This window comes from Ranitomeya variabilis, chromosome 8 (genome assembly GCF_051348905.1).
Source record: "Ranitomeya variabilis isolate aRanVar5 chromosome 8, aRanVar5.hap1, whole genome shotgun sequence".
NCBI lineage: Eukaryota > Metazoa > Chordata > Amphibia > Anura > Dendrobatidae > Ranitomeya > Ranitomeya variabilis.
In genome coordinates, this window is record NC_135239.1 from 25,216,252 (window position 1) to 25,234,760 (window position 18,509).

General features: G+C 44.5%; 1 long non-coding RNA gene across 1 annotated transcript in view; it reads right to left on the reverse strand.

Annotated features, from left to right (window-relative positions):
• Window positions 1-1,075: 1,075 nt before the first annotated feature.
• The window catches only part of LOC143787307 (uncharacterized), a 220,025-nt gene continuing 202,591 nt past the window's right edge, over window positions 1,076-18,509 (reverse strand). The window contains exon 6 of the long non-coding RNA XR_013218321.1: window positions 1,076-2,158. This is a non-coding gene — a long non-coding RNA (uncharacterized LOC143787307). The remainder of the gene's footprint in view (window positions 2,159-18,509) is intronic.

An 18,509-nucleotide genomic window follows, 5' to 3' on the forward strand; every position in this document is an offset into this window, starting at 1 on the left:
TGTTAAAAAAAGAATTAAAATAAAAAATAGTTATATACTCACCTTCCGGAGTCCACCGAAGCTGTCCCGCTCCTTGCGATGCTGCTGGCGATCTGGGTAATTTTGCAATGCATCACTGGGAACGGAAGCTGACGGCCATATCGCGAAGAGTGGGACAGCTTTGGTGGACGTCGCAAGGTGAGAATAGCACGATTTTGAATTTTTTTAAATTATTTTTAACATTATATCTTTTTCCTATTGATGCTGCATAGGCAGCATCAATAGTAAAAAGTTGGTCCGGGATGGGGCGACACACTGGCACTGACTGGAGGGAAGTAGGGAGGAGGGGGCACTGACTTGAGGAGAGTAGGGAGGGGCGAATTCGCGGCCGGACTGTGCCCGTCGCTGATCAATCAGCGACGCGGGATTTCCGTGACAGACAGAAAGACAGACAGACAAACAGACGGAAGTACCCCTTAGACAATTATATAGATAGATATTGTCCTCTGGATGCATACAGGACCCGAGCAGAGAGTAATTGCTATTTATTATTTGCTTTAGTTACATATAGAAGAGGTTTTTTGTTTTTTATGTAAATGGGGTTAATATTAGAGCAGCGTTTTGGCATCCTCAAGTTGTGTGCACGTGCACACGAGAGTGTAAATTGGACGAGAGCGATACAATTTTTTTTTCAGATAGGACACTGACCCATGTTATTAAACGAGGCATGGGTCAGTGGCTGATTTTTTTCATTGACAGAACGTGCAAAAAAGTCGCAGCATACCTCGATTATTTGACTCTGAAATCGGATGAGACACCCATTCATGGGTGCAAGAAAAAAATCCAATTTTTACAGATAGGCCGGGGTCACACTTGCGAATGTGATGCGAGTCTCTCGCATCAATATCCGGCACTGCCGCCGACACTCGGACCGGAATATGCCACTGCATAGAAATACATGCAGCCGCATGCTCCAGTCTGAGCGCCGGCGGCAGTGCCGGATATTGATGCGAGAGACTCGTGTGAATTTCTTACATCACACTCGCAAGTGTGACCCCGGCCACACATTGCAATTCTGTAACATAGGAAACTGTAAATTATTAATAACTGCTACTGTAAAAAGCATGGACTGCACACAGATGACAAGTAAGAAAAAAATCGTCCCACTCGTCTGGATGAAAATCAGTCCAATTTTCTGTACTGTTGTGTGACTCTAGTCTTAGGGTAGGTTCAGATCACCACTTTCTCCACATCTGAAAAAAACGGCCCGATTATTCTGATCAGACTTTGATCAGAGTGAGTTCAGTTTCTCTTGGATGTGAAGAGACAGAAAAATAAAAGTTTCTCCACCATCTCCATGCTGTCAGTCCACGAAAATCGGACCACACTCAGATGTCATCCGAGCGCGGTCCGATTTTTTTCACTGGCCCATAGACTTGCATTGCCAATTTTGATCCGACACTTGGAAAAAATCGTTGACATGACCGATTTTGATTCAAGGATCATCCTGTCTGAAGAAAAAAAATCGGATATGTGCACGGCCCCATAGAATACCATAGGTGCAAGCGCTATCTGTAAAAACCACAGATAGCACTCGTCCGAGAAAATTGGTATTGTGCACGTGCCCTTATTGCGATTCACGCTCAGTCACAATGTTTCCCTTATAAGTACAAGAATTCTAACTGTATCATAAGTGAAGATTGAGATTTTGTGCAAGTCCTGATAATGCATCACAGAATCTCAGGATAATAATTCTATAATATAAAAAAAGTTCTGCAACTGGTTAATTATTTATATATAAGCATTTTCAAGATCTGTGCTTATAGTAGAGGAAAAGAAACATCCTTGTGCCCTGAAATTTGGGGAATAGCTATCCCTGGTTAGGTGACCGAAGCATTTTTGTACTGAGACCCGAGAGTATTATGCGAATTAGTAAGTGTCCAGCTGGACACAAGGGATTGATAATGGATATTTCATAAGCGGCAGGGAAAAAAAAAAAGAAGGGATGTAAGAGTCAGGGCCATTGTTCTGCATTCTTTAATCATGGCCCTAAGCCGGCTCTTCCTCTAATTAGGCGTCTTCCATCTTCCATGCACAGTTTTTCCAGGCTGTGTGCTAATTTCCTCTCTTGCTCTCCAGCTTGCTCTGTCCTTTGGGTCTCCCTGTTGTTATGAATGATCTGGAAAAGAACAAGTCATTATCCAAATTTGTCAGTGTATCATTAACAGCAGTTAAATGACAGCTGCGATTATACCGGGAAGAGAGACATCAGTTTCTCAGTAACTGTGTTACAGTAGTCAATTCATTCTGCGTTTTGGACTCGATCAGGCTCGAAACAAATGGGAGAACGTTATGAGAGCTGGCGCCGCTCATCAAGATCCATCAACTCGACTCGGAACGGAACAGATGAGATGTTGAGTGGAAATGATAGGAAATAGCCGGGACTTCTCCCCAGAGTGCAGTGCACAAGGAATGATTGGACCCGGAGAGCGTCGGCCATCGCCACTTGCTGTTATTTACAGATACAACACCTGAAATTCCGGTTATAGGTCTGCAACCATAATGGAGGCAATAACCCATCTCTTGGCTGCACTGCTGTAAATGGAAGGCTTTTCAGCGCGCTTGTTAGCATAGCTCTACCCAGAATTCGTTGCCTGCAGCTTAATGGCTGAGCAGCATGTGACAGCGCTGAAGTCAGGAATGAGTTATGCAGAATCACTCAAGGGTTCTATGTCTTTCACACATCAATGCCATGCGAGCGAATGTGAGATACATGATAACCGACGTAATATTACCTCTGAGAGACGCAGAATGATCAGAGGTGATACAGATTCAGGGAACCCAAAAGAATTACTTCACCCATCATGTAACAGTAGGACATTTTATTCTAAAACTATTTCCAAGACATTACTGGTAGAATATATAAATGTATCTCGTGCAACAATGTCTGTTGTGCTAATGTATCTAATCCCATCACGTTTCATAATGTCTGTTGAGCCCTGTATCTAATCGGTCTGTCGTGTGATACGGACTGTTGTTTCTAAGCTGTATTTTCGGGGGTTCTGTCTGCAGGGTCACTGTATCCAATGCTACTATGTGTAAGATTGTCTGCTGGGTCATGTATCTTAACGCCCCATACACATTAGATTACTGTCGGCTGAACCTGCCAAGATCGACCGTTTCGGCCATCTATCTAACTCTTTATAGGGGCGCCAGCCAACTGATGGTTGAAAGAGATGATGATCGGGCATGTCCAATTTCGGACTGTCAATCACATTGTTCTCTTAAAGATAAGTAGTCGGGTGTCTCATAGGGAACACAGGAGCACTCGGCTAAACAAGCGCTTTTTGGGGGAGTCGGCTGAGTTGGTTGTTGGCCGAATGATCAGCCGTCATCCATCTGATGTGTATGGGGGCCTTAAGTCTATCATGTATGATAAAGACTGAACATATGAACAGCAAGTCATTTTACAATAGAAAAGAATAGGATGAGTCTTGCAAGAGTTTTTTCAGTCCTTTATTTTAGAGTATATTTGCTAAAAAAAAAAAAAACTCCTCAAAATACGGTATTATGGCCCAGATTCATCATTTATTTATTTTTTTACGTCACTTTTATTTATTTATCTTGTAGTATCAGTTGCCCTTTTGGCACCAAACTCATCAAAATGGCACGCGTGATTCAGGAATATGGCACAATTTCAAAACAGAGCTTTTACCCTGACTTTAAACCACCTGTACTTTTGCGACTCTAGAGCCAAAAGTAGAAGTTTAGTGTCAAAATCGTGCCAACATTAGCAAAAATACACCAGGGCGGGAACTTTTGTGACTTTTTCAAAAGTTATAATTCATGAATTAGGTGAAAACATCTGGAATTGCTAAATTCTGTCCTGAAAATAAATTTAAAAAAAGGCGAGGATGTATAAAATAGACTTAAAAAAGCGCAAATAGACTACTGAATTAGCTGCAAAAAAACATGCAAAACACAAAACAGAATATCCCCTATCATTGAATGCTACTAAATTTGATTATTAAATAAATTCCAGGAAATACACAATACTGAGAAACTGTATCTAAACCTATCTGGTGGGATTGTTTCTTCTAGATTCCTCACTTATAAACCAGGGACACATGGTGCAGATAATTCCTATGTGTCCTCATAGCAGTGAATACTTTGCATTGCGGTCACTGTTCTCCAGTTATGTGATATTAGGCCATGTTCACGTGTTCAGTATTTGGTCAGTATTTTACATCAGAAAGTGGAACAATCATAGGAAAAGTATAATAGAAACACGTCACCACTTCTGCATTTATCACCCTCTCCTGGTTTTGGCTTATATATACTGATGTAAAATACTGACTGAATACTGATAGTGTGAACGTGGCCTTACTCAGGTGCTCCAGCGTCAGCGCGGATCACAAGCATCATCTACCCTGCAGCTTCCACAACTTCTGATGCTATTTCTGTGGGTGACTCAGCCTGGTCACTTTACGAACCACATAATTACTTGGTGACTGTATCTTTCAATGTCTCAGGCTTCTTTGCAGGTGCAATGACTCAGTATATCAAGAGCTCTACTTCCTGGGGTGTAAAGTGCCTGGAAATGGGAATAGGACGCTGGAGCGTGGGGGGCAACATACCAGGGAAGATTCAGAAATCCAATAAAGCAAATAGGTGACAGTCAGTGCCATTCATTTTTGGCTACTGTGATTCATCTATCCCAATTTGAAATGCTTTTTTCATGGAGAATGTAGACAGCAACGTCTGCAGGGAAAGTGAACAATTGAATACTGGAGCAATGAAAATGAATGAGTGTCCTCGTAATACATCACTAATCGCTCAAGTAAAATATACGGAAAACCCTGTTCTGTAAAAATAAGTCCTAAGTACTTCTAGATTGGAGAAGTGGGAAACGTTTCTCAAGGGGCGACCACGAAAGCAAAAATATATGCACACACCATGACCACCTTTTAGATCCAGTACACACATGGGATGAATATAGCTCTGTGTCGTTCACACCATTTCATACATGGGATAATGCTGGATGCTTGGAGATATGGTTTCCAGTGGAAGTGTTACCAATATCACCTTCTTGCTATGTACCACCAAAAATCCCTGGAATAGGGAAAATAGATATACATTGACCGCTATAGGTGAAACGTGCAGCACATTTGCTTCCTTAAGGCCGGAGTCACACTAGCGTATAGTATCCGATGCGATATGATAATGACACTCGGCTCCAGTGGGATCCGATGGTCAGTGCTCTATGATCTGATTCTGACGCATGAGAGAATGGCAGCACAGGTGCGGAGGAGACGGAGAAATTCCATCTCCTCCATTGCTGGCATCCACGGGCATCGCAATGCACTGTTTCATACGCACCCATAGACTTGTATGGGTGTGTGCTCTCCAAGTCTAGCAGCCATTCACAGCATGCTGCGATTGTTTTTGCATGACGAGTCGGAATGAGAAAATAATCGCAGATGTGCACTTCCCCATAGAATAACACTGGGACGAGTGCACTCCGATTTTTTATCGGATTGCACTCATCCAATTTATTCGCTCATGTGAGCCGTTAGGGCAGGAATTAAATAACTTACAAGACATTTTGAGTAAATGATGAGATCCAACAGATGGCCAATTTAAGTTTCACAATTGTGGCTTTTTCTGGTGTATCACCTAATTTATATGTATTTATATAGTATAGTAAATATGTCTAAACTTAAAAAAACAAAAAAATATATAACAAAAAATATAAAGTAGTAATGAACATAATCCAAAAAAAATCTAAATATATATATATACATATATATATATATATATATATATATATATATATATATAAAATTCAATCCCTTAACAAAAACACACAAACTAAATAATATTAGTTACATTAGTTCATTTATTACGCAAATTAATTTCCCTGAAGAAGGAAGAATTCTGAGTTTACGGGGAACCTTTCCTAGGAAACATTTCCTGTAACACTCCTTACAAGTGCTGAATTTCTGTAAAGAGAATCCGTTCTCCCCAAGAGTATATATAATGAATAGTGATGAGCAAGTGTACTAGTTGCTTGGGTTTCCAGAGCACGCTCGGGTGACCTCCGAGTATTTGTTAGTGTTTGGAGATTAAGTTTTCATCCCGGCATCTGAATGATTTACAGCTATTAGCCAGGCTGAGTACATGTGGGGGTTGCCTGGTTGCTTGGGAATCCCCACATGTAATCAAGCTGGCTAGTAGCTGTAAATCATTCAGCTGCCGTGATGAAAACTAAATCTTCGAACAGTCAGAAATACTCGTAGATCACCCGAGCGTCCTCGGGAAAACCCGAGCAACGAGTATATTCGCTCATCACTAATCACGTGGTGTTCGTCTGATGTTTTATATATGATATTATATCATTAGTGGCCACCGTCGAAAACTGGGAAATGTATCTACAACTCAGCATTAGAGCCACAGGTCAGAGACTTCTCCTCTAATTAGAGACATCTCTTTTTATTTACACACCCAATAAGTGCACAGGAACTGCATGAGTAGCACCAGGTATTTGTGTATTCAGCACTGTGGACAGCTCTTGAGAAATTTTAAAGGGAATGTCCTGGGAAAAATAAAAAAAGGGTAGCTGTGAGTATGACTGTACCTTGGAAATCTGATTTACTGTGAGATAGGGCAAGAAAACACATTTCCAGCTATACATATTCAGTCACTCTCCGGGGCTTTGTTCCGCCGAGGTTTATGTTTTAATCCTATGCAAATTAGGCTCACAAGTGCACTGGCAGGCGTATTAGCACACTCATGGTCCTATTTGCTTCTCCCCATTGGCGCTGCTTCGCTTTTTGATTGACAGTGCAGAGCAGAGGTGATGTTGTGCAGCAGTGCCTGTGTCTCGGCTGTCAATCAAGACGCGGTGACGGCACCAGCGAGGAGAAGCAAAGAGTAGCAGAGGACTATAAATGTACTAATACGCCTGCCAGTGCACTTGCCAGTGTAATTTGCATAGGATTAAAACATGAATTTCGGCACTTCAGAACTTCGGACAGTGACCAAATAGGTATCATTGAATATGTGTTTCTTTGCCCTATCCTGCAGTACCTCTAGTACATTCTTACTGATTGGTTAACTTTAGGTGAGATGCCATAGAACTGAGGAATCATTTTGGCATTTGTTTCCTAGGCAGAATGTTCCTTTCTCAGCCACCTGGATCTTTCTATATTGCAGAGCAGGAGGGTTGTTGCAGTGTATTGGTACAAATCAGTTATTGCGTCCTCTATCTCTCCCTGCATTACGTGACAAAAAGCTGCAATTAGAATTTTTTTTTTGCTATTAAAGTTTTTTTTCCTGGCCTAAATAAGCATTAAACCAATGCTTTATAATAACTTTTTTTCCTGCATTTTTATGCAAAAGAAAAAAAATGCTTTTTTTCAGTGCCAGCAATAGCCATGCCATGTCAGAAATCTAAAGCACACGCTTGTTGTTTTTTCTCACTGAATTTGAGACCTGCAGTGGTTTTTAAATCTGCAGGATGTCAGTTCTTTCAGCGTTTTTGCAGCGTTATTGTCAACCACAAAAAGCGCCGATAAAGTGAAAAAAATGCTGCAAAAAGTACAACAAATGTTTTTGCAGCATTTTTGGTGACTAAAACTGATTTAATTCAACATGTACTGTTGACAAAGCAGACGTATAATCGGTGCTGAAAAGATGCTGCATAAAAAAAAAAAAGCAGCAAAAAAACACCGCAAAACGCGTGTTGTGAATTTGGGGTGTTAAGTGCCAAGAGAGAAGATTTTGGCTGCAGAAAAAAAATGCAGTAAAAATGCACATGTGAACATAGCCTTACGATGCAATAATTACATGTTTGACAGTGTAGGAAAAATATATAGTCTATATTGTATAAATAAGTTTCCCCAGTATTGTATGTGGATGTGTAAGGTGCTTGGAGCAGGGCATGTGTCTGTTTCTCTGTTCGGGGCTATAGCTTGGCTTTCCGTCACTAGGGCACAGGTTCAGTATACCCCTCTCACCCTATATCCTAACACCCTGGCCGGGGCAAGCTGTGCCTCTGAGTCCTGCTCTGTAGGCAGGGTCTTGGGCTGCTCTCAGTATATGCCTTATTGGCCCTACATTGTTTTTCTCCACTGTTTGACTCTGAGGCTTGTTGCTCCGCTCTTTGTCCAGCCGTGTTACTCATACCTATCATTTCTCATGCTCTCTGGCGAGTTTTCATTTTTCTTCTCTTCATCTGTCAGCAGCTGCCTTCAGATCCCTCTGGTCAGTATCTGGGTCAGCAGTCTGGAGGACTAGATGCCCTTACACTGCAGATGTGAGGAGAGAACATTGATTTGCAAGATAGGAAGAATTGTGCAATGTCTCTGGCGTTGACTTCATCTTTCTCAAGGACGCTGTATATGACATACTGGCTTCTGGGTCAGGAGACGAGCATGTTTGCCTGATTTGGAGTTTATAATGGTGTGGATTATTTACTGACCAGGCGTGAAGCTTAATAAACGTCTTCCATAGTCTGACAACAGTTCCCACAATTTCAGGCTTTAAAGCACTCGCCTATCCTGATTTCATCCTGAGCTCTCTGTTTCGTGAAAAGAAAATGCTATGGTAATGGGAATACAAAAAAAAGAATAGTTAGAGTAAGTGAAAGGGAGAAGATCCTGGAAAGGTGGAATATAATAACTGTAAGGAGCTAGGGATCAGTCTGAGCATGATCCGACAAAACATTGGCTGGCACTTTGACCAATGTTATTCTATGGGGCTGTGCAGAGTGAATCGAAGGAAAGAAATCACAACATGCACGATGTGCATCCGATAAATGCAAGTCAGTGGCTCCATCAAAAATATTGGACTGCACTCTGATGTCATCCGAGTGTTTTCTGATTTTCACGGACTGACTAAATGGAGAAAGAGGAGCTTTTTCTCCATCTTCTCCTCATCTGACAAAATCGAATGACACTGTGATCACGTGCTCATCAAACTCTGATATGATCAGTACAGTGGTCCTGATTAGGGTTGAGCGACTTTCATTTTTTTAAGATCGAGTAGGGTTTTGGGAAACCCGATTTTGTCCAGAGTCGAGTCGAGTGCAGTCGGCCGATTATCGCTAAAAGTCGGGGATCGACCGAAACACGAAACCCAATGCAAGTCAATGGGGAAGCATAGTCGGCAGTGAGTGGAGGCCAGGAAAACACCTACAGTGCCCATTTTAATGCCAAAAACATCCATTCTTGTTTCTGAAGCTTGTCAATCTTAATTAACTTTATAATAATAGTTGGGCATAGGGAATTGGGGGTCATTTGGCAAAAGTTGTGGGGGGAGTAGGGCCGGCTCAAGTTTTTCGTGGGCCCAGGAAATGCGGACTACGTCACGGCGGTGTTGCAGGGAAAGGTAATTATTTAAAAGTTGCAAGTGCTGTGATCCTGAGCAAGCAGGGGGGGGCCCACTCGTTCGCATTGCCACTGGCACAGGGCCCCTCAAAGTACGGCGGTGTGTTTGCATGGCGGGGGCGCCTCCCACCAGCAGCGACACTTTTGCGTACTCTGAGGGGCCCTGTGCCAGTGACGTCGCCAACGAGTATGCCCCCCCACCTGATGAAGGAACCTGCACTTTCATCTGCACCTTCCTCTTTGTCCCTGTGTAAGGTGGTATAACATGCGGGAAGGGGAACCTTACTTTCAGCAGGGACAGATTCTGGCTGTGTAGAGTACAAGGGGAATGTAGTGGTCTCGGTCAATGTACCAGCAGACTCATTTAGCAGTGGCTGGGCAATGGGCAGGATGAGGAGGAAACAGATATAGGGCCAAAGAATAAAGTAGGCTACATGCAGTTCAAAATTGGTAACAGGACTAAACAGGCGGCATTGCTTTGTTCAGTGGAGTAGCAAACCCAAGAGCAGCAGACACTGTTTCAAGGGCCTAACCACACTAGTAGGCCAAATGCAGTTTAATATCTGATAGTATAGGGCGAAAGCCAGAATGTGGAAGCTCAGCTTTGTTCAGTTGAGGACAACACCAGGGAGGGGCAGACACCTTTAGTAGGCCGGAAAAGCCTATTGCATTTTTTAAAATGGTAATTTGGAGCAGAAGGTTGAAGCTCAGCTTTATTTAGTTGAGGGCAACACCAGGGAGGGGCAGAAGCCGTTAGTAGGCCCTAACCACCTTTTTTTTTTTTAAAACCACATAATGAGAGCCGGAAGGTTGAAGCTCAGCTTTATTTAGTTGAGGACAACACCAGGGAGGGGCAGAAGCCGTTAGTAGGCCCTAACCACCTTTTTTTTTTTTAAAACCACATAATGAGAGCCGGAAGGTTGAAGCTCAGCTTTATTTAGTTGAGGACAACACCAGGGAGGGGCAGAAGCCGTTAGTAGGCCCTAACCACCTTTTTTTTTTTTAAAACCACATAATGAGAGCCGGAAGGTTGAAGCTCAGCTTTATTTAGTTGAGGACAACACCAGGGAGGGGCAGAAGCCGTTAGTAGGCCCTAACCACCTTTTTTTTTTTTAAAACCACATAATGAGAGCCGGAAGGTTGAAGCTCAGCTTTATTTAGTTGAGGACAACACCAGGGAGGGGCAGAAGCCGTTAGTAGGCCCTAACCACCTTTTTTTTTTTTAAAACCACATAATGAGAGCCGGAAGGTTGAAGCTCAGCTTTATTTAGTTGAGGACAACACCAGGGAGGGGCAGAAGCCGTTAGTAGGCCCTAACCACCTTTTTTTTTTTTAAAACCACATAATGAGAGCCGGAAGGTTGAAGCTCAGCTTTATTTAGTTGAGGACAACACCAGGGAGGGGCAGAAGCCGTTAGTAGGCCCTAACCACCTTTTTTTTTTTTAAAACCACATAATGAGAGCCGGAAGGTTGAAGCTCAGCTTTATTTAGTTGAGGACAACACCAGGGAGGGGCAGAAGCCGTTAGTAGGCCCTAACCACCTTTTTTTTTTTTAAAACCACATAATGAGAGCCGGAAGGTTGAAGCTCAGCTTTATTTAGTTGAGGACAACACCAGGGAGGGGCAGAAGCCGTTAGTAGGCCCTAACCACCTTTTTTTTTTTTAAAACCACATAATGAGAGCCGGAAGGTTGAAGCTCAGCTTTATTTAGTTGAGGACAACACCAGGGAGGGGCAGAAGCCGTTAGTAGGCCCTAACCACCTTTTTTTTTTTTAAAACCACATAATGAGAGCCGGAAGGTTGAAGCTCAGCTTTATTTAGTTGAGGACAACACCAGGGAGGGGCAGAAGCCGTTAGTAGGCCCTAACCACCTTTTTTTTTTTTAAAACCACATAATGAGAGCCGGAAGGTTGAAGCTCAGCTTTATTTAGTTGAGGACAACACCAGGGAGGGGCACACAGACAGACTCCTTTAGTAGGCCTGAAAAGCCTATTGCATTTTTCAAAATGGTAATTTGGAGCAGAAGGTTGAAGCTCAGCTTTATTTAGTTGAGGGCAACACCAGGGAGGGGCAGAAGCCGTTAGTAGGCCCTAACCAAAGTTGAAGGCCAAATGCAGTTTAATTTCTGATACTATAGGCCGAAAGCCAGAAGGTGGAAGTTCCGATTTAGACAGTGGAGCACAATTTGAATTAGGGACTGCAGACAGACTTAGTAGGCTGTCCCCTGTGGACCATGCATCCACCACATTAACCCATTGCGCCGTAATGGACACGTAATCTTCCGTGGCCATGCCTACAGGTCCATGCGTCTGTTGTCAGGTGCACCTTTGTACTCACAGATTGCCAGAGTGCATGGACAATGCGGTCTTCTACATGCTGGTGGAGGGTTGGGATGGCTTTTCTCGCAAAAGAAGTGTCGACTGGTTAGCTTGTAGCGTGGTACAGCGTAGTCCATCATGGCCTTATTAATAGTAAATAAAATATATAACTAGGCTCTATGAACTTTTAAATAGGTTCCAGGGGTACACGGGCAGCATTGGTGTGGTCAGTGGAGGAGTATTGCAAGTAGGGGCTGCAGACAGGCTATCAAAGGCCTAAAATAACAAACAGTAGGCAGTCATGGCAGTTTTACATCGGTTACATGGATACACAGGCAGGCACTCCAGGCAGCATTGTGGTCAGTGGAGGAGTATTGCAAGTAGGGGCCGCAGACAGGCTATCAAAGGCCTAAAATAACAAACAATAGGCTCATTGCAGTTTTACAGCGGTTACATGGATACACGGGCAGGCAGCTTGGTGGTGGTGAGTGGAGGAGTATTTAAAGTAGGGACCGCAGACAGGCTTCAAAGGCCTAACATAAGAAAATGGGCTGGCTGTAGGCACTTTATAATTGGTTCCAGGGGTACACGGGCAGCAGTGGTCTGGTCAGTGGAGGAGTATTTAAAGTAGGGACCGCAGACAGGCTATCAAAGGCCTAACATAACAAACAATAGGCTCATGGCAGTTTCACAGCGGTTACATGGATACACGGGCAGGCAGCTTGGTGGTGGTGAGTGGAGGAGTATTTAAAGTAGGGACCGCAGACAGGCTTCAAAGGCCTAACATAAGAAAATGGGCTGGCTGTAGGCACTTTATAATTGGTTCCAGGGGTACACGGGCAGCAGTGGTCTGGTCAGTGGAGGAGTATTTAAAGTAGGGACCGCAGACAGGCTATCAAAGGCCTAAAATAACAAACAATAGGCTCATGGCAGTTTTACAGCGGTTACATGGATACACAGGCAGCTTGGTGGTGAGTGGAGGAGTATTTAAAGTAGGGACCGCAGACAGGCTATCAAAGGCCTAAAATAACAAACAATAGGCTCATGGCAGTTTCACAGCGGTTACATGGATACACGGGCAGGCAGCTTGGTGGTGGTGAGTGGAGGAGTATTTAAAGTAGGGACCGCAGAAAGGCTTCAAAGGCCTAACATAAGAAAATGGGCTGGCTGTAGGCACTTTATAATTGGTTCCAGGGGTACACGGGCAGCAGTGGTCTGGTCAGTGGAGGAGTATTTAAAGTAGGGACCGCAGACAGGCTTCAAAGGCCTAACATAAGAAAATGGGCTGGCTGTAGGCACTTTATAATTGGTTCCAGGGGTACACGGGCAGCAGTGGTCTGGTCAGTGGAGGAGTATTTAAAGTAGGGACCGCAGACAGGCTATCAAAGGCCTAACATAACAAACAATAGGCTCATGGCAGTTTCACAGCGGTTACATGGATACACGGGCAGGCAGCTTGGTGGTCAGTGGAGGAGTATTTAAAGTAGGGACCGCAGACAGGCTATCAAAGGCCTAAAATAACAAACAATAGGCTCATGGCAGTTTTACAGCGGTTACATGGATACACAGGCAGCTTGGTGGTGAGTGGAGGAGTAGTGCAAGGAGTGTCTGTCCCAGTACTCCCAAAATATAAATAGATGTTAATGTCTCGCAAAACAACCAAAACAAAAAAAAAAGGTGGCATACTTAGGTACAGGGGTGGGCTCATCTACTGAGTTTCTGACATTGTAATTTGGCAGTAACTATTTAATGGTGCCAATATAGGACACAGACACAGACTACTTTAAGTTGCATCATAGATGTCTACAAATTTGTATTGTCAGTGCCAGACATTGAATGATGTCAGCGAATAGACTAAAGATTGGTGGAGCTGTGCGACATAATTTTGCACGTGGTAGAGCACATTTTGAGCTGGGGTAGGGGGGAACTCTCTTGAGGCCGGCGGGACCGCCCCAGGGCCCCTCATGTTACAACGGTGTGTCTGACGTTGGGTGCGCACCACCACCGCCAGAGACACTACATTGTACTATGAGGGACCCAGTAGCAATGCCGTCAACCAAAAGCGAGCACACCCACCTCTTCAGACAAACAGCAGTCTCACGGGTGCTTGCGCCAAGTCGCGATACCACGGCCCCGTGTGGGGAGTTTTGCCATTTAGGGAGGTGTAAACATGTCGTATGCTGTACAATCAGCTGCAGCAAATTAGACATTAGAAAAGTAATTCACAGGCAAGAGCTTTTCATAGGAAAGCTAGGTGTCGGCCGGGCAAGGTGGGGCAAAAGATTTCGAAATCCAGTTGTGGTTCATTTTAATGAATGTTAGATCGTCAACATTTTGGGTAGCCAGACGAGTCCTTTTTTCGGTTAATATTGAACCTGCAGCACTGAATACTCTTTCTGATAGGACACTTGCTGCCGGGCAAGCAAGCTCCTGCAATGCATATTCTGCCAATTCTGGCCAGGTGTCTAATTTGGAGGCCCAGTAATCAAATGGGAATGACGGTTGAGGGAGAACATCGATAAGGGATGAAAAATAGTTAGTAACCATACTGGACAAATGTTGTCTCCTGTCACTTTCAATTGATGCAGCAGTACCTGTCCTGTCTGCGGTCATAGCAAAATCACTCCACAACCTGGTCAGAAAACCCCTCTGTCCAACGCCACTTCTGATGTGTGCACCCCTAACACTCCTAGTCTGCTGCCCCCTGGAGCTTGTGTGAGAACGATCACGTGCGCTGTGTGCTGGGAATGCCTGAAGCAAACGGTCAACAAGAGTTGATTGTTTGGTTGCTAATATTAGTTCCAAGTTCTCATGTGGCATAATATTTTGCAATTTGCCTTTATAGCGTGGATCAAGGAGGCAGGCCAACCAGTAATCGTCATCGTTCATCATTTTCGTAATGCGTGTGTCCCTTTTTAGGATACGTAAGGCATAATCCGCCATGTGGGCCAAAGTTCCAGTTGTCAAATCTCCGGTTGTGATTGGTTGAGGGGCAGTTGCAGGCAAATCTACGTCACTTGTGTCCCTCAAAAAACCAGAACCCGGCCGTGACACGCAACCAATTTCCTGTGCCCCCGTGAAAGTTTCCGCATTAAAAATATACTCATCCCCATCATCCTCCTCGTCCTCCACCTCCTCTTCGCCCGCTACCTCGTCCTGTACACTGCCCTGACCAGACAATGGCTGACTGTCATCAAGGCTTCCCTCTTCCTCTGGTGCAGACGCCTGCTCCTTTATGTGCGTCAAACTTTGCATCAGCAGACGCATTAGGGGGATGCTCATGCTTATTACGGCGTTGTCTGCACTAACCAGCCGTGTGCATTCCTCAAAACACTGAAGGACTTGACACATGTCTTGTATCTTCGACCACTGCACACCTGACAACTCCATGTCTGCCATCCTACTGCCTGCCCGTGTATCCTCCCACAAATAAATAACAGCACGCCTCTGTTCGCACAGTCTCTGAAGCATGTGCAGTGTTGAGTTCCACCTTGTTGCAACGTCTATGATTAGGCGATGCTGGGGAAGGTTCAAAGACCGCTGATAGGTCTGCATACGGCTGGCGTGTACAGGCGAACGTCGGATATGTGAGCAAAGTGCACGCACTTTGAGGAGCAGGTCGGAGAACCCAGGATAAGTTTTCAATAAGCACTGCACCACCAGGTTTAAGGTGTGAGCCAGGCAAGGAATGTGTTTCAGTTGGGAAAGGGAGATGGCAGCCATGAAATTCCTTCCGTTATCACTCACTACCTTGCCTGCCTCAAGATCTACTGTGCCCAGCCACGACTGCGTTTCTTGTTGCAAGAACTCGGACAGAACTTCCGCGGTGTGTCTGTTGTCGCCCAAACACTTCATAGCCAATACAGCCTGCTGACGCTTGGCAGTAGCTGGCCCATAATGGGACAACTGGTGTGCAACAGTGTCATCTGCCGATGGAGTGGTTGGCCGACTGCGTTCTGTGGAAGAGCTGTAGCTTCTGCAGGAGGACGAGGAGGAGGAGGAGGGGGTGCGAACGCCTACAGCCAACTGTTTCCTAGACCGTGGGCTAGGCACAACTGTCCCTAAATTGATGTCGCCTGTGGACCCTGCATCCACCACATTCACCCAGTGTGCCGTGATGGACACATAACGTCCCTGGCCATGCCTACTGGTCCATGCATCTGTAGTCAGGTGCACCTTTGTACTCACAGATTGCCTAAGTGCATGGACGATGCGCTGTTTAACATGCTGGTGCAGGGCTGGGATGGCTTTTCTGGAAAAAAAGTGTCGACTAGGTAGCTCGTATCGTGGTTCAGCGTACTCCATCAGGGCTTTAAAAGCTTCGCTTTCAACTAAACGGTAGGGCATCATCTCTAACGAGATTAGTCTAGCTATGTGGGCGTTAAAACCCTGTGTACGCGGATGCGAGGATAAGTACTTCCTTTTTCTAACCAGAGTCTCATGTAGGGTGAGCTGGACTGGAGAGCAGGAGATCGTGGAACTTTCGGGTGTGCCGGTGTACATGGCAGACTGAGAGACGGTTGGAGACGGTATTGTTTCCGCCGGTGCCCTAGATGCAATATTTCCTCCTACTAAACTGGTGATTCCCTGACCCTGACTGCTTTTGGCTGGCAAAGAAACCTGCACAGATACTGCCGGTGGTGCGGAAAATGGTGGCCTTACAGTGACGGAAGGGATGTTGCGTTGCTGACTAGCTTCATTGGCCGAGGGTGCTACAACCTTAAGGGACGTTTGGTAGTTAGTCCAGGCTTGAAAATGCATGGTGGTTAAGTGTCTATGCATGCAACTAGTATTTAGACTTTTCAGATTCTGACCTCTGCTTAAGCTAGTTGAACATTTTTGACAGATGACTTTGCGCTGATCAGTTGGATGTTGTTTAAAAAAATGCCAGACTGCACTCTTCCTAGACTCGGATCCCTTTTCAGGGATTGCAGACTGAGCTTTAACCGGATGGCCACGCTGTCCTCCAACAGGTTTTGGCTTTGACACGCGTTTTGGGCCAGATACGGGCCCGGCAGATGGAACCTGTTGCGATGTTGATGCCTGCTGCGGCCCCTCCTCCACCTCCGCTTCTGAACTACTGCCGCCTGCACCCTGTTCCCCCAATGGCTGCCAATCGGGGTCAATAACTGGGTCATCTATTACCTCCTCTTCGAGCTCGTGTGCAACTTCGTCTGTGTCACTGTGTCGGTCGGTGGTATAGCGTTCGTGGCGGGGCAACATAGTCTCATCAGGGTCTGATTGTGGATCTGTACCCTGAGAGGGCAATGTGGTGGTCTGAGTCAAAGGAGCAGCATAGTACTCTGGCTGTGGCTGTGCATCAGTGCACTCCATGTCAGAATCTACTTGTAATGGGCATGGCCTGTTAAATGTTTCACTTTCTAAGCCAGGGACGGTATGTGTAAAGAGCTCCATGGAGTGACCCGTTGTGTCGCCTGCTGCATCCTTCTCTCTTGTTGTAGTTTTTGCTGAGGAGGACAAGGAAGCGACTTGTCCCTGACCGTGAACATCCACAAGCGACGCGCTGCTTTTACATTTACCAGTTTCGGAAGAGGAGGCAAAAGAGCTAGAGGCTGAGTCTGCAATGTAAGCCAAAACTTGCTGTTGCTGCTCAGCCTTTAAAAGCGGTTTTCCTACTCCCAGAAAAGAGAGCGTTCGAGGCCTTGTGTAGCCTGACGACGAAACTGGCTCCACAGCTCCAGACTTAGGTGGAATATTTTTATCCCCACGACCACCTGATGCTCCACTACCACTACCATCATTACCAGCTGACAATGAACGCCCACGACGACCTCTTGCACCAGACTTCCTCATTGTTTAAAAATCGTAACCAAACTAACTTTATTTGTTGCTGTCAAACAACTTACACGGTGAGCTATAACTTCAGTATGATTTCAATATCCCTTAACAGGTTGGTGAGACCACAAGGAAAATCAGGCACAATGTTACACACTCTGTTTTCTGTGACACCAAATCACAGAGATGACACACACGCAGGACTGTCACTCAAGCACTAATGTCAATATTAATCTCCCACCTAATTTATTTTTTTTTTTTTCTCTGTGAGACTTTAGAAACCAAATAATATTTAAAAAAAAAACAAAAAAACAAGGCTTTCTATGGCCCACTGAATGAGAGATGGCACGCACAGGAGTGGCACACAAGCCCTGACTGAGGCCAATATTTTTCTCCCACTGATTGATGTAGTGTTTTTGTGTTGAGGTTGATTTTAAAACACAAATGAAGGAAAAAAATAAAAAGGCTTTCTATGGCCCACAATTAGAGAGAGAGGTGGCACACCCAGGAGTCAAGACTGGCACACAAGCTGAAATGGCAATATTACTCTCCCACTGTTTTTTTATGTATTTTTTTTTAATTTTCAGGGAGACTTTAGAAACCAAATAATATTAAAAAAACCAAAAAATAAATAGGCTTTCTATGGCCCACTGAATGAAAGGGAGAGAGGTGGCACACCCAGGAGTCAAGACTGGCACACAAGCTGAAAGGGCAATATTACTCTCCCACTGTTTTTTTATGTATTTTTTTTTTTTATTTTCAGGGAGACTTTAGAAACCAAATAATATTAAAAAAACCAAAAAATAAATAGGCTTTCTATGGCCCACAATTAGAGAGAGAGGTGGCACACCCAGGAGTCAAGACTGGCACACAAGCTGAAATGGCAATATTACTCTCCCACTGTTTTTTTATGTTTTTTTTTTTTATTTTCAGGGAGACTTTAGAAACCAAATAATATTAAAAAAAAACAAAAAAACAAGGCTTTCTATGGCCCACTGAATGAGAGGGAGAGAGGTGGCACACCCAG